The sequence below is a fragment of the Vigna unguiculata genome, chromosome 2 (genome assembly GCF_037176805.1).
Source record: "Vigna unguiculata cultivar grain cowpea cultivar isolate G323 ecotype 2 chromosome 2, ASM3717680v1, whole genome shotgun sequence".
Classification (NCBI taxonomy): Eukaryota; Viridiplantae; Streptophyta; class Magnoliopsida; order Fabales; family Fabaceae; genus Vigna; species Vigna unguiculata.
Genome location: NC_140793.1, coordinates 17869785 through 17882370, shown reverse-complemented (window position 1 = coordinate 17882370; position 12586 = coordinate 17869785). Strand labels below are relative to the sequence as shown.

Here is a 12586-nt window from a genome sequence, read left to right as displayed (position 1 = left end):
ATAAGGAAATTTAGGCGCATTCCACTAAAGAATTAGGGTTTGATGATATTTGTGGGTTGACATTAGCATATTAATGTAGAGGATGTAAAATTGTAGTTGCATGAGAGCATAGTTGGTGAATTCTAACCCCAGCAATATCAATTCATATCATTTCGAATCTTTTCCATTCACTAAGTGCCTTTAGCTTCCAAAGTTCAATTTTAATCATTTATGCAAAATTTACTTTCTTACATGCAACTAAAAATTATGGATTCATTCTTTAGTTTAAATTAGTGACTAATAACGCAAATATTTAGTATACACGAGTCTCTTAGGAAACGATATCCCGGTCTTGTCTCTTGGGAAACGATATCCTGGTCTTACCGGTTACTACTTGCGCGACCTGGTACACTTGTTAGAGTCATAACATAACTTAATTACACAAAATTATGAAGAAAAAAATAAAATGAAGATATATGACTCAAAACAAAGAAAGATAAGAGACTCAAACTTGATATCGTACAAGGAAATGTATTGTTAAAAACATTATTTGATATCCTCTACCATTAAATTATTTTTTTTTTCATTGTGAAAAGATCACAAAACATAAAGAATAGGTGAACCCAACTATCAATTTAAATTTATTACATGCATTTGCCAGGATTCAAACCCGGATCTATTGCTTGGAAGGCAATTATCCTAACCGTTGGACTACAAATGCTTGGGCTTTTCTTTTAGACTTTTTATAGTAATTTAATTGAACATTCTTTTGGCATATAGTAAAGGCCAAACTATAATGATGGTATTATATACACTAGTTCATCTAAAAATTTATATATACGATTATTATATAGGAAACTCCACTTTAGTTAGTACCCAACTTAAGGAAGCAACATTTAAAATTACATCATAGATTTGAAATATTCACTTCAATTACTTTTCTAAATAATTTTTAAAATGAAAAACAATAATAATGAAGAAAAACTTAGTTGTTGCTTTACTATTCATGGACAAATGTCTAGATATACTTTCCAATAAATAAAAAATCAATTGTAAATTTACAAACCAAAACTAGTAGAATTAATGGTGGATTTTTAAAAAATATTTTTGGAAGTCAATTTTTTTATAGGTATTTATAAATGTGAAGTGATTAAATATATTATAATTTAAAAAAAATATTTGTATATCAAATCCCACAACTGATTAGGACTTAAGTTATTTATAATATTAAGACAAATTTTATACTAGTTCACCTAGCATTACAAGTTTCATTGACTTCTCTCTTAAGCACACTACTTAATACATTCCACTAATCAATCAACTTTGATCATAAAACAAGTTTAATCTCTTCAAGTATCATGAGTACAATCTTGCCAAACACAATATAAACCTCTTTAGGTCTCATGAGTATCAAACTCTCTATGTATTACGAGTATCAACCTCTCTAGGTATTAAAAGTTTAACCTCTTTAAGTATACCTTTTTAACCTTCCCATGAGATTAAGAACTCTAAAACTGAATGATAATGATAATAACACTCTCAATTCAAGATAGTAGAATCTAAGCTCGTAGGGTATACTTCACAATTTCTTAAAATGGTTAAGAAATCAACCTTGTGTTTTCTAGACTTGATAATATATGAATAGTATTTATTTCTTTCTTTCTCCTTTCTTTTCACTTCGTGTGTATCACTTCTCTTATCCTTTCCTATTTCTTTTTGTTTCACCAGAGTAATTTAAATATATAGAAATTTGTGTAAATTCGATCATTGAGTGCTTGTTACTCTTTTGTTCTTCATTAATCTTCCATAACTGGATCAAAGCCTTAAGGATAATCAGCGTGTTAAGACTTCGGCAAGTGTACCAGGTCGTGCAAGTAGTAACCGATAAGACCGGAATATCGTTTCCCAAGAGACTCGTGTATACTAAATAATCGTGTAATTAATAACTAATTTAAACTAAAGAATAAATCCATAATTTGGGTTTTTGTGTGCAAGCAAGTAAATATTTCATAAACAAGTAAAAGGTGAACTTGGATATTTGAAAACTCTAGAAGATGGAAAAGACTAGAAATGCAATGGATTGATATTATTTGGGTTAGACTTCACCGACTTCACTCTAATGTATATAAAACAATAAAACTCTTCTCCATTAAATTACTAATGTCAACCCACAAGTCTACTCAAACCCTAATCCCTTAGTTGAATGAGCTTAGGTTTCCTTATTAAGAGTTAATTCCTTGAATCCCTAAATAAGCAAATCCACTTTACAAGCTAGGGTTTAAGACAACTAATGGGTCAAATTTCATTCCTAGATACAAGTTCCATTAGGTATCTTGTTCCAATTCTAGGTTTCAAGAGATATTTTCCAATACCTAATGACCCAAATATCATGCAATGAATGGTTAAAACAAAGCAAGCTTTAAGTAAATAAACAAGGATACTAGCAATTAATGCAAGAAGCATATATAAATTCAAATCATCCACAAATACATGAGAATTCAGTGGCTACAACTAACCCCAACACAATGGATTTCGCTCTCCTTTGTCATTGGAAGCATGGTGTCGCCTGGCGCTGGCGTTGTGTCACCAGGCGTTGAATGCCTGAAAGTGGTCTTGCGCCTAACACTGGTATTGAACCACCTGGCACTTCCTGTTGCTTCCTTTTTATGACATATTTATCTTTTCCTTGCTATTTTGGGTCACTCATTTTTTTGGATTTTTGGAACAAAGCTTCCAATCTATAAATAGATACAAAAATGGGGATTAGTAGTATCTTTAGATCAATGTAACCCAAAATGTATTTATTTACAAAAGTAAGGTAAAATTGAGGATTAAGTAGGTTAAAAGCTTTAGAAGAGATGATTTTGCTAATAAAATGTAACTTGGATAATGGTAAAAATTAACATTATCACATAGTACTTACAATTCTTCATAAATGATAAGACTTCATGTAATCTTAGCTTGAACAATGTTTTTGGATAACTAAAGATGATTATACTATATTCTTAAAAAAATAATGGAAATAGGAAAATGTAGCTATTAAATAACCATTAGATAACCTATATATATATATATATATATATATATATATATATATATATATATATATATATATATATATGTTGTACTAATGTTTGTTCCTTGAGTGAAAGCTAAGCATAGCAAAGTATAAGTAGCACAAAGGAAGACGAAACTTGAATTTTAAAGCTAACATTAAAGAAAGTGAAGCTTAAATGAGCTTAATTAGAAGTGCTAAGTCAAATGAGTCACAAGCTGGACCATATGACTTAAGGGATTAAAGTGCCCAAGATCACGAGACAACTTCAATAATTCTAACTTAGGGAACCCAATTAATAAGATCATTGACCAAATGAGTCAACATACTGAGATAAGGCATTAGACTTCTACAAGCAGTAGACGAGTCAAAGTAAAACATTAGGCGAGTCAACACAAACACACAAAGGCACTAGATGAGTATTGGTGTTAGAAGAATTATGATAAACGCCCTAGTCATGACCAATACATATAAGAAAGTGAGCTTCAACTACTGAGTGGGCCCAAGCTCTTATCTTTTGGGCCAACTTTGTATGTAAATGTTATAATAGGTTTCTCTTTGGACTTGTATTTTGTGCCAGGTAGTATAAGGTTTTCTTTGGGCCATGTATTTGGGCCTTATTAGGCTTTAGGCCTTGTAGTGTAGTTTTGGGCCTAGAAGACATAGATTGATGAGGTAGTTCTTTTGTAGAATAATCCACGAGGAATTGCACTCGAAATGCAGTGGAATACTCAAATAATCACTCTTAGTGGAATCACAAGTATATTAGTGAGAGAGCAATTCTCTCTTGTTCTCACAAGGATCATCATAAACACTCTTCGTGTTTTTGAACCCTAGAAGGTGAGAAACCTCTCTAATAGATGAGCTTTGAAAAATGGGAAAAAATACACTATATTCATCAAAGCTAACTATTTCAGATGTTGGCATGCCTTTTATAGAGAAGAAGGCAACCGTGAAAGGGAAAATGGAAAACAAGAACCCTAATAGAAGTAAAAGAAATTGGTTGTCGTCTAACATTAGCCTAACGGCTAGAAGGCTGGCCATCAAAGAACCCTAACATCTAAGGGTGAGGTGCTACTAAGGAACAAGGCACCCTAACATATGAAAAGTTGCTTCTTTGCATCTCATGCAATGGGCTAAGTGAAACTTGACTACCCCTATTCTTGCTGGTGGATCACGCATAAGCCTCTTGTGTATTTGGTGGATTTGGGCTCTATGCTTTAGGCCCAACAACAAATGTTGAAAGATGCTTCCAACTACTAAAGAGCATGACGCATTGAATCAAGATGTTGGCCCAAATAGAGTCACACATAGAAGGAAGGAAGAATGGGTTGTTGACGTTGGAGAAAAAGGTTGCAACTTCAACTTGGAATTGGCTTAGATGACATCTTCAAGAGGTTGGGCTTTTCGGCCCAACGATGCAAAGTAGATTACAAAGTGACCCAAAATAAAAAAATAAAGAAATAAAAGGTGGCCAAAATACCACCACACAAATATAATAAACCTATAAAATTATTTAATTAATTAAAAGTAAGTAAACTAATTGGGCCAGACCATTAAGCCATGCTGAAAGCCTTCTAGGGTGATTTTCATCATGGACTATGTGTAAGACACATAGAATTAGGGGTTTTTACCTTAGATATGTTGTAGCTTGGAGTGAAAGCTTCTCCATAGGCATCCCAAGGCATAGAAAGTGTGACCTTTCCACAGGGCAAGCCACACTAGATGCATGTCTTCTTTGGCTCCAAAGTTTAAACTTTGAATTTGAATTTTGGCTCACCTTTTTAGAGACTAGTAGCTCTCCTTTGTTCCTATAAATAGATAAGTACCCCTCTTGTTAAATCATTCTTAAATAAGTAGAGAAACTCTATTGAAATGACTTCAAACTTTTCCTCTTTTTGTGAATCACCTAAGCTAGAGATATCCTTTAGGTTTCCTCTAGCCACCCTTCTTTGAGAGTGGCCTAACCTCTATTAAGAGATTTTCTACACCACCATTTCACCATTGTTGAACCACCATCACCTCCATATCTTTATTCCTTATCTTCATGTCATGCACATAGAATGCTTAGGATAAGAGGAGTCATCATGTGGTATCAAGAGCTTTGGTTCATCCACGGTCTTCAAGAGCTAAGTACGTAGTTTTCTTCTCATTTTCGTGTTGTTCTTATGTTTATTCCTTATTTTTCTTGAGTTTATACCATTTATTTTGCTTGGATATGATGGTTCTATTTCGTATTCATCTTTGAAACATCTAGTTTTATGTTTGGGCTTCTATAATTCCATATTTGAGAGTGCCTATGTGTTTACTTGAATTTTCTTTCATTTTGTTCAATTAATTCACTTTCGTTTTTAGTAATTGTCATTTTGAGATCCATACATGTTTTTTAGAGTTAAGTTTAGTCCATTTCATGTAATTATTTCTTAGTTTTATCAATTAAAAATGCAAAAATATAATGTCTACAATGTTTCTTGTCATTGATTATGCAAATCACATGTTAATTATCCTATTGAGTGCTTTTATTTTTCATATTTGAGTTCATACTATTTATTAGTTCATTATCAAGTTAATAACATTAGGTTTTTGTTATGTTTGTTTGAGTTTCTTATTCTACAAATTTATTTCCATTAGATTTGATTTCTTTTGAGTAGCATGTTTTCTCTTCTTTGTTTCAAGTATTTTTCATATGTTCAAAATGATAGAGTAGTGGTTCAATTATTTCGTTGTAAATTATTGAGAAGATTTCAAAATATGTGGACTAGGACCACTACTACTACTTAATTTGGTGTTGTTTCACTTGTTTTGAGCTTATAAGTTTTATTTCTTGAGAATTCAGCCCTCATTGGTCTCGACATTGAGCAATTTGAGTGACCTTGTGCACTATTAGCATTCAGAAAACCGAGAACTAGAAGCAATCCATTGATCTAATTTGATTTCTGGTTTTTGAAATCTATTATGGTGCCATTCCTTATGTGTTTCTTAATTTGTGTGCTTAAACTTATTTCTTTCCCTTGTTTCTTGCTTGTTTTAATTTGTCTATCATTACTTTTGACTCATGTAATCCATTTTAAGCCTTTTCTTACTTTGCTTTCCTTGGCCTCCTATTGGTTTAGGTTTATATCTTTTGTGTAGACTCTCTTTTTGGAGATGGACCAATCTCTTGAGGTAGCATCATAGGGGGTGGAAGCCAAAGTGGAACTCAAAGCTTGAAGGAAATTTCACAAAGAATAATCAACTAGACACTTAAGAGAATAAAAGGAGAAGAGGAGCGAAATAGTTTGAGACAAAATTCTTTTTGTTTTTATGTGATTTTCTTATTTTTACCACTTGTTGTATTATGCCTAATTAGGTAACTTGGGGGAGCCTTTGGTGTTCTCTCATCTCATAATTAGAAATTCTTTAAATATTAATAAAAACACTTTAGACGGTGAGTGTGTCTTGAAGGTTTACAACTTCCAACAAGCTTCATCATTAGGACACATTTGCATTGCTTGTTTGTTTTTGCTTTATAGCTTCGTGTGTGTCAACTTAATCTTTAAATTAATTCCCCTTTATAAGTTTTGGGCAAGAGTTATTGAGGTGAACTTTGGCTAGGAAGGACATGGTATTTGTGCAATGCAAGTGATTTAACTCTCTTGGAAGTGAACTTGAAAAACTTGACATTTTTTTCTTTCATGAACTAAATTTTTAGTCGCCTCAAGTTCATTCAAAACCAATTTTCTCGTAAAATGTAGTATAAGGAAACCTTGAGTATCAATACATGTGAATGACAATATGAAGATGCAAATGTATGAAACCTCTATGTAGGGGAAATATCTAAAAGTAAAATCCTAAAACACTATTAAGAATGTAGGGTTATGACTATGAACTACACTTAATAATCATTAAACTAATACAAGTGTATAGAACATGGCCCAAACACCAAGGACAACTAGAATATGGATATAGAACTTAAAGAAAACCATGGAAACCAAAAATCATAGGTAAACCAGAAAACTGATGCAGTGACAATGTAGTGTTCATGTGAAAGTAACCGTAACAACATAACATTGCACAGTCAAGAGTGTTTACACATGGGGTTGAGCTCTCAATTTATAGGAAGGAGAACTCCAAATTTCGTCCAACTTTTTGGAAGGGAAATTCAAAAAATTCAGCACATGTTTTCTAATTCCTTAGCCATGAAAAGTGGATCAAGTGACAAGTGGCACCTCACATGAACCATGTTTTGCACCATGTACTAAATATGTTAAATGTGTGGTGTTCTACAAGATGATTCTTGGCCTGGCATTTGAATTAGATCTATTGAAGCCTAATTTAAATGCTAAGTGATTTTTCATGATCTAATTTTAATGTGCAACTCAATTATTTTAAGTAAGGCCTAAATTCATGGCTCACATTCTAATCTTATACTTTGTTATAAATTAAGCTATTTGTCCAAGCTCTAGCTTCTTGGATAGCTTTTATTTACTAGATGACATTGTAAAACCTAGAAAAATAATTATATTTCTAAGGTGATAATTTGACGTGAGGAATATTAATTGAATTAATATGAAAGGTCATAAATGGAAGTGAAGAGTGGCACAATTGGTTAAAGCCTTAGTCATGGGTTGGTGGTCAAGGGTTTGATTCCTAATGTATGCATTTGGAGCAATTATATTTTTTTTAAAATATATTTGATTTTGTTCTTGAATATATTGAATGTGTGGATGTTACTAAAATGTTGATATGTGTGTTGAATGATAGTTGATATGAGTATTGCGATGCTTGCTTAATCATAGGGATTGTGTGTTCGAATCCTAGCTAAAGCACCTATGAAGGTGAAAAGGTGAGTAATTGGGCAGAAAATTAGTAATGTGGGTTAGGAGAGGAAAAGGATTATGTAGTCTAAAAATAATTTTTAATTTCTTTTTACATTGCCTCGAAGGGAAAAACAAAGGGTTTTTTTTAGCTAAGTTAAAAAGTTGGGGTTTGGGAAGAAAGGAAAGGCAACACGTGGTTTAGGGAGAGAGAGAGAGAGAGAACACGTTTTTTTTAGTCAGAACGTGAAGAGTAAGGGATGAGTATAGCAAAGCTAAGATGGTACTATTGCAGAAATTCTAGGTAAAGGGTGCTAAGCCTTGTTCTTCTTGATCTTATGAACATGTATTGAGTGTGGGTTTTCTCCATGGAATTGTAAGGAAAACTAGTTTGTTTTATTTTTTATGTTTTGTTTTGATGGGGTATGGAGTAAAGTGGTGCTTTCTTTCTTTTGCAAATGGAAAATCACAATGAGTTAGTGGTTTTTTTAAGAAGATAAATGTTTGTTGTAAGACCCGAAAAAATTAAATAAACAATTAAATATTTATTTAATAAATGCGAGGGCAAGAATCCCTAAGTTAATTAATATGGAGACAGATGACAAGGAATAATACTAGCTCAAGTGGTTGAGGGTACTTGACTATCATGAAAGGATTTATGTTCGAGTCTTGTGTATGCCATTTGCATGTTAATTTAATTGTTTTATTATTTTAATAATATGCTTGATCATGGTACGTGATAATATAATCTTATATGTATAGGAATTATCATGAAACATGAATTGGTTGAATGGTTGTGCAATCCTTTAGTAATTGTTCACACTTTTCTAGATATCGGTGATTTTCTGGAAAATTCAGAAACCGCCTGACGGGCCTTTAACGCCGCCAAGCGATGCATGCAACATAAACGTAGTTTTTGGGTTTTACCCAGAAACCGCCTGGCGGGCCTCCCTTACCGCCAAGTGAAATGAGCCTCGTGGTTCGGATTTATGAGTTTTAGGAGTTTGGGGGAAATAGTAATGTCTTGGAATTATTAGCGTGATGGTATTGTATGATTTTCATGATCAATTAATGATAAATTACTAAAGTTGATGCTAGTCTGGTGATTGAACAGTGTACGTTCATAAGGTTTCTAGGAAGGCTTTTGAGAAATGAATTTGAATATGAGTATGATGATTGGTGCCAATGTTGGAATTAAAATTGTATGAATGTACTCTAATAGAATGTGTATGAATGTTGGACGCATGATTGATTGAATTTTCGAGCAATTGCATGAGTGGATCACGTATTTAGAGGCTTGGGATGTGTTAAATAGGCATCTTTCATGAAAAACGTTGTTTTTCATATTTTCGCACAGTAGGGACCGCTAGTCGCTAGTTTTGTATCGCCAGGCGCCAGGTTCCTGGCTTCTAGGCGCTAGGTGACCAATTTTCTAGTCTGCGTAGTTTTCGTAAAACTGCGTTTCTCGTTTTGTTAAACGTCCGATTTAGCTGAAATTTTGACAGCGGGTTCATAACATGTTTCTCTTTAGTTTGTACGATGTGATCTAATTTTGAATGCCTGTAGTTGGATATATATGATACGCATGATTGCTAGTTTGGAAGTCTTTAAAATGCATGAATAATCTCATGATAATTTCAAGTAACTACTAATGTGAATATTAGTGTGGATACATGATCATGTAGAGTGCTAAATATTGGTTTTAGTGTGATGCAATGGGATAAATGAAGTGTGAAGGTATTATTTTGGAGGTAAGTTTAATGTCGCATGAGTTGGAAGCATGATTAGGTTATGTTGTGAGGCTCCATTAATTTCAATGTTCATTTGGGTTAGTCACATGTTGAGAATGAGTTCATTGGTGAATGCATGTGTATCAATATAAAGGAAATTGTTGCATCAGAGGTGTGAAGTGTTATATTATTTGCATTGCTGCATAGACTCGTGTGCTTATGTTATTAGAGTGCTACTACTTTATATTCGATATGAGCATGTATTATTCATAACTTGAAAATGAATGCTAGCATGGATTTAAATGGTGGAGTATATATATGAATATATAGGGATTGCTTCATGTGATATGTAATGAATTCTATTAATAATTGAGTAATGTTATGATCTCAACTATGAACCCATTGGGTATATGAATGTGTTGAATTGTGATTCAGTCATGCTAATATGATTGGATAAGTGTGGTTGTTGTTTTGGATTGCCGGTGGATTGTTTGGGTTCATAGAGAACCAGTTCCAAAATTCCAAAAACCAGTAGTAGTGACGCTACTAGTGTGGTGCCTAGCGGCACGGGGTGAGCCGCCAAGCAATAGGGGAAAAATAGGGAAGCACTAGATGTGTGGCGCCTAGCGGCAAGGGTGGTTCCACGAGGCAAAAATGGTCAGGCAGAGAGGCACTAAAAGGCGTATGGTGCTTGGTGGCGTGAGGTGAGCACTAGGCAATCTGGAACCAGTTTTCGGTAGGCGATGCGAACGAGGTGTCAAGCGGTTCTAGGTGCTGAATTTGACTACGAGAAGGATTATACACGGCTTTGGATGGAGGTCTTGATGTGATGCTTTGTTGGGGGCCCAATTACGAGTGTAACTAGTATTGGGGTAACACATGACCACTCGAGGTTGTAGCCTGGTGGTTTTAAAAGTCCAGTGGAGTGTGCGAGATCGTGGCTCATACGGATGAGTTCTAGAAGATTGCTCTCCTCGGCGATATCCGAAAAGTTTGGTAGTCTTGGGACAAATACGAACTGTGGTTCATATTGGAGAACTCCACTTGGTGTTACGGATTGTGGTCGTGACAAAGTTATTCCCATGTGTGGACTATAGGTGGTGGCATGTAGTCGAAGGGGCGAATAGACACTCGTGGCAGCAAGGATCGATCAAGTAATCATCAAAGGGTGTACAATTAAAAGGCGTCCAGAGGAAGATGGGAAAGTTTGGGTCCAAAACTGGATTGTATCAGAAGTGTTAGGGGTTTTAATTTGTTATTATAATGTACATTATGATGTATATTTTATTTTTGAGCTCACCCTATTTGTGTGTATTTGGTAATGATCATGTAACTTGTTATATGGGAGCAAAGGTTGATGTAGGTGAGCACGTGGATACTTAGAGTCAGAGTGGGTGAAGGAGGCCATTAGGAGGTAAGTTGGTTGGAATTAATATAGCTTTGGCGTGTTGATATTTTTGTTGTTAAAAGAGGTGCAAGAAAATTACATGAAGAATATTAATGTAAATTTAATAGTAGTAGTTTTGATGGCTATGAACTTTGGCATATAGACATTGGAAATATTTTTTAATAATTTTTGTTAATGAAAATTAGGGAAATGATGCAAGAGGGAATTCATTCTTTTCATAGAAAATGGTATTGAGTTGAGCTGATAATGGTTTTGGCGTTAACTTTAGTCATTTTGGGTGAAAGGTTTATGAAGTGAATATAGTTTTGATGTGTGCAAATTATCTTGGATGTTTGGTGCAGTAAAAGTTCAATAATAATCACAAATCGTGAGGTTAGGCAATGATTTGTTGAGTGTAGTACTTGGTTGCATTAGATGTGTTGATGTATTAGTTAATTGTTTTGGTGCTCAAAATAAAAGGTTGAAAAGGTAAGTCAAAAGGTTTAATGGATGGTTAAGTGTGGATTAATAGTGTGCAGTAAAGTTTTGTTTTGCAAATTCCAAGTTGTATACGGTGAAATTTGTAAAAGGGGATTAGTGATGGGTGTATTTGGATTCCTTGAGATAAGCAAAGATGATAGTACATGTTTGGTAAGCTTGTACATGTTTTGGATGCTTGGTCTGTGTGAAATAGGTGCCTTGTTCATGAAAAAAATGAGGTTTTTTGTATTTTTGTGCCACAGGGGGTGTTGGGCACTGGCTTCCGTCTGCTAGGCCCTAAGTCTCGGGTTTTAGGGCTATCGAGCTTTGCTTTTCATGAAAAAAATAGGTGCCTTGTTCATGAAAAAAATGAGGTTTTTTGTATTTTTGCGCCACAGGGGGTGTTGGGCACTGGCTTCCGTCCGCTAGGCCCTAAGTCTCAGGTTTTGGGGCTACCGGGCTTTGCTTTTCTACCGCCAGGCGCTAGGTCTCGGGTATCTAGGCGTTGGGCGTCACTATTTTTCTAGGCAGCATAGTTTTGTTTGTAGTATATTGGATGTTGGGCATGATGAATGATACAAGGATTGTATGATGTCAATGTGTTGTGACATATGTGACGATGAGGCCTTGAGGTGCTTATGTGTTTATTCATCATGAATGCGGACAATGATGTGATTATTGATTGATGTGTGATCATGATGAGATAGTGTATACTTGGATATGAATGTATTGGAAGGTATCTCTACGTAAATTGTACAAAAGGTGCACTTCGTTGGGACTCTCGATAAGTGTAGTGAGAAGTTATGCACTTCGTCGAGGCTCGATAAGAGTAATGGGAAGTTGTGAACTTCGTCGGGGCTCTTGATATGGGTAATGGGAAGTTGTATACTTTGTTGGGGCTCACTATGAGAGTAATGGTAAGTGACATCTTTGGCAAATTGCGTATGAGAATTGGTTGGGTGGTTAATTATGGAAGTTGTATACTTCGTCGGGGCTTGTTATAAGAGTAATGGGAAAGGACATCTTTGGTAAATTGTGTATGAGAATTGATTGGGTGGTTAATTATGAGAGAATGTCATTCTGTTTAATATTACTTGGTGGTAATATTTTGATGATTACATGTTGTGGCTTTGAGAACATGTGATAGTTGATAGCTTAG

General features: G+C 34.5%; 1 non-coding gene across 1 annotated transcript; it reads right to left on the bottom strand.

The window, feature by feature from the left end:
- Positions 1-628: 628 nt before the first annotated feature.
- Positions 629-700, bottom strand: TRNAG-UCC (transfer RNA glycine (anticodon UCC)). Its single transcript has one exon. It is a non-coding gene; the product is annotated as a tRNA-Gly (tRNA).
- Positions 701-12586: the final 11886 nt, after the last annotated feature.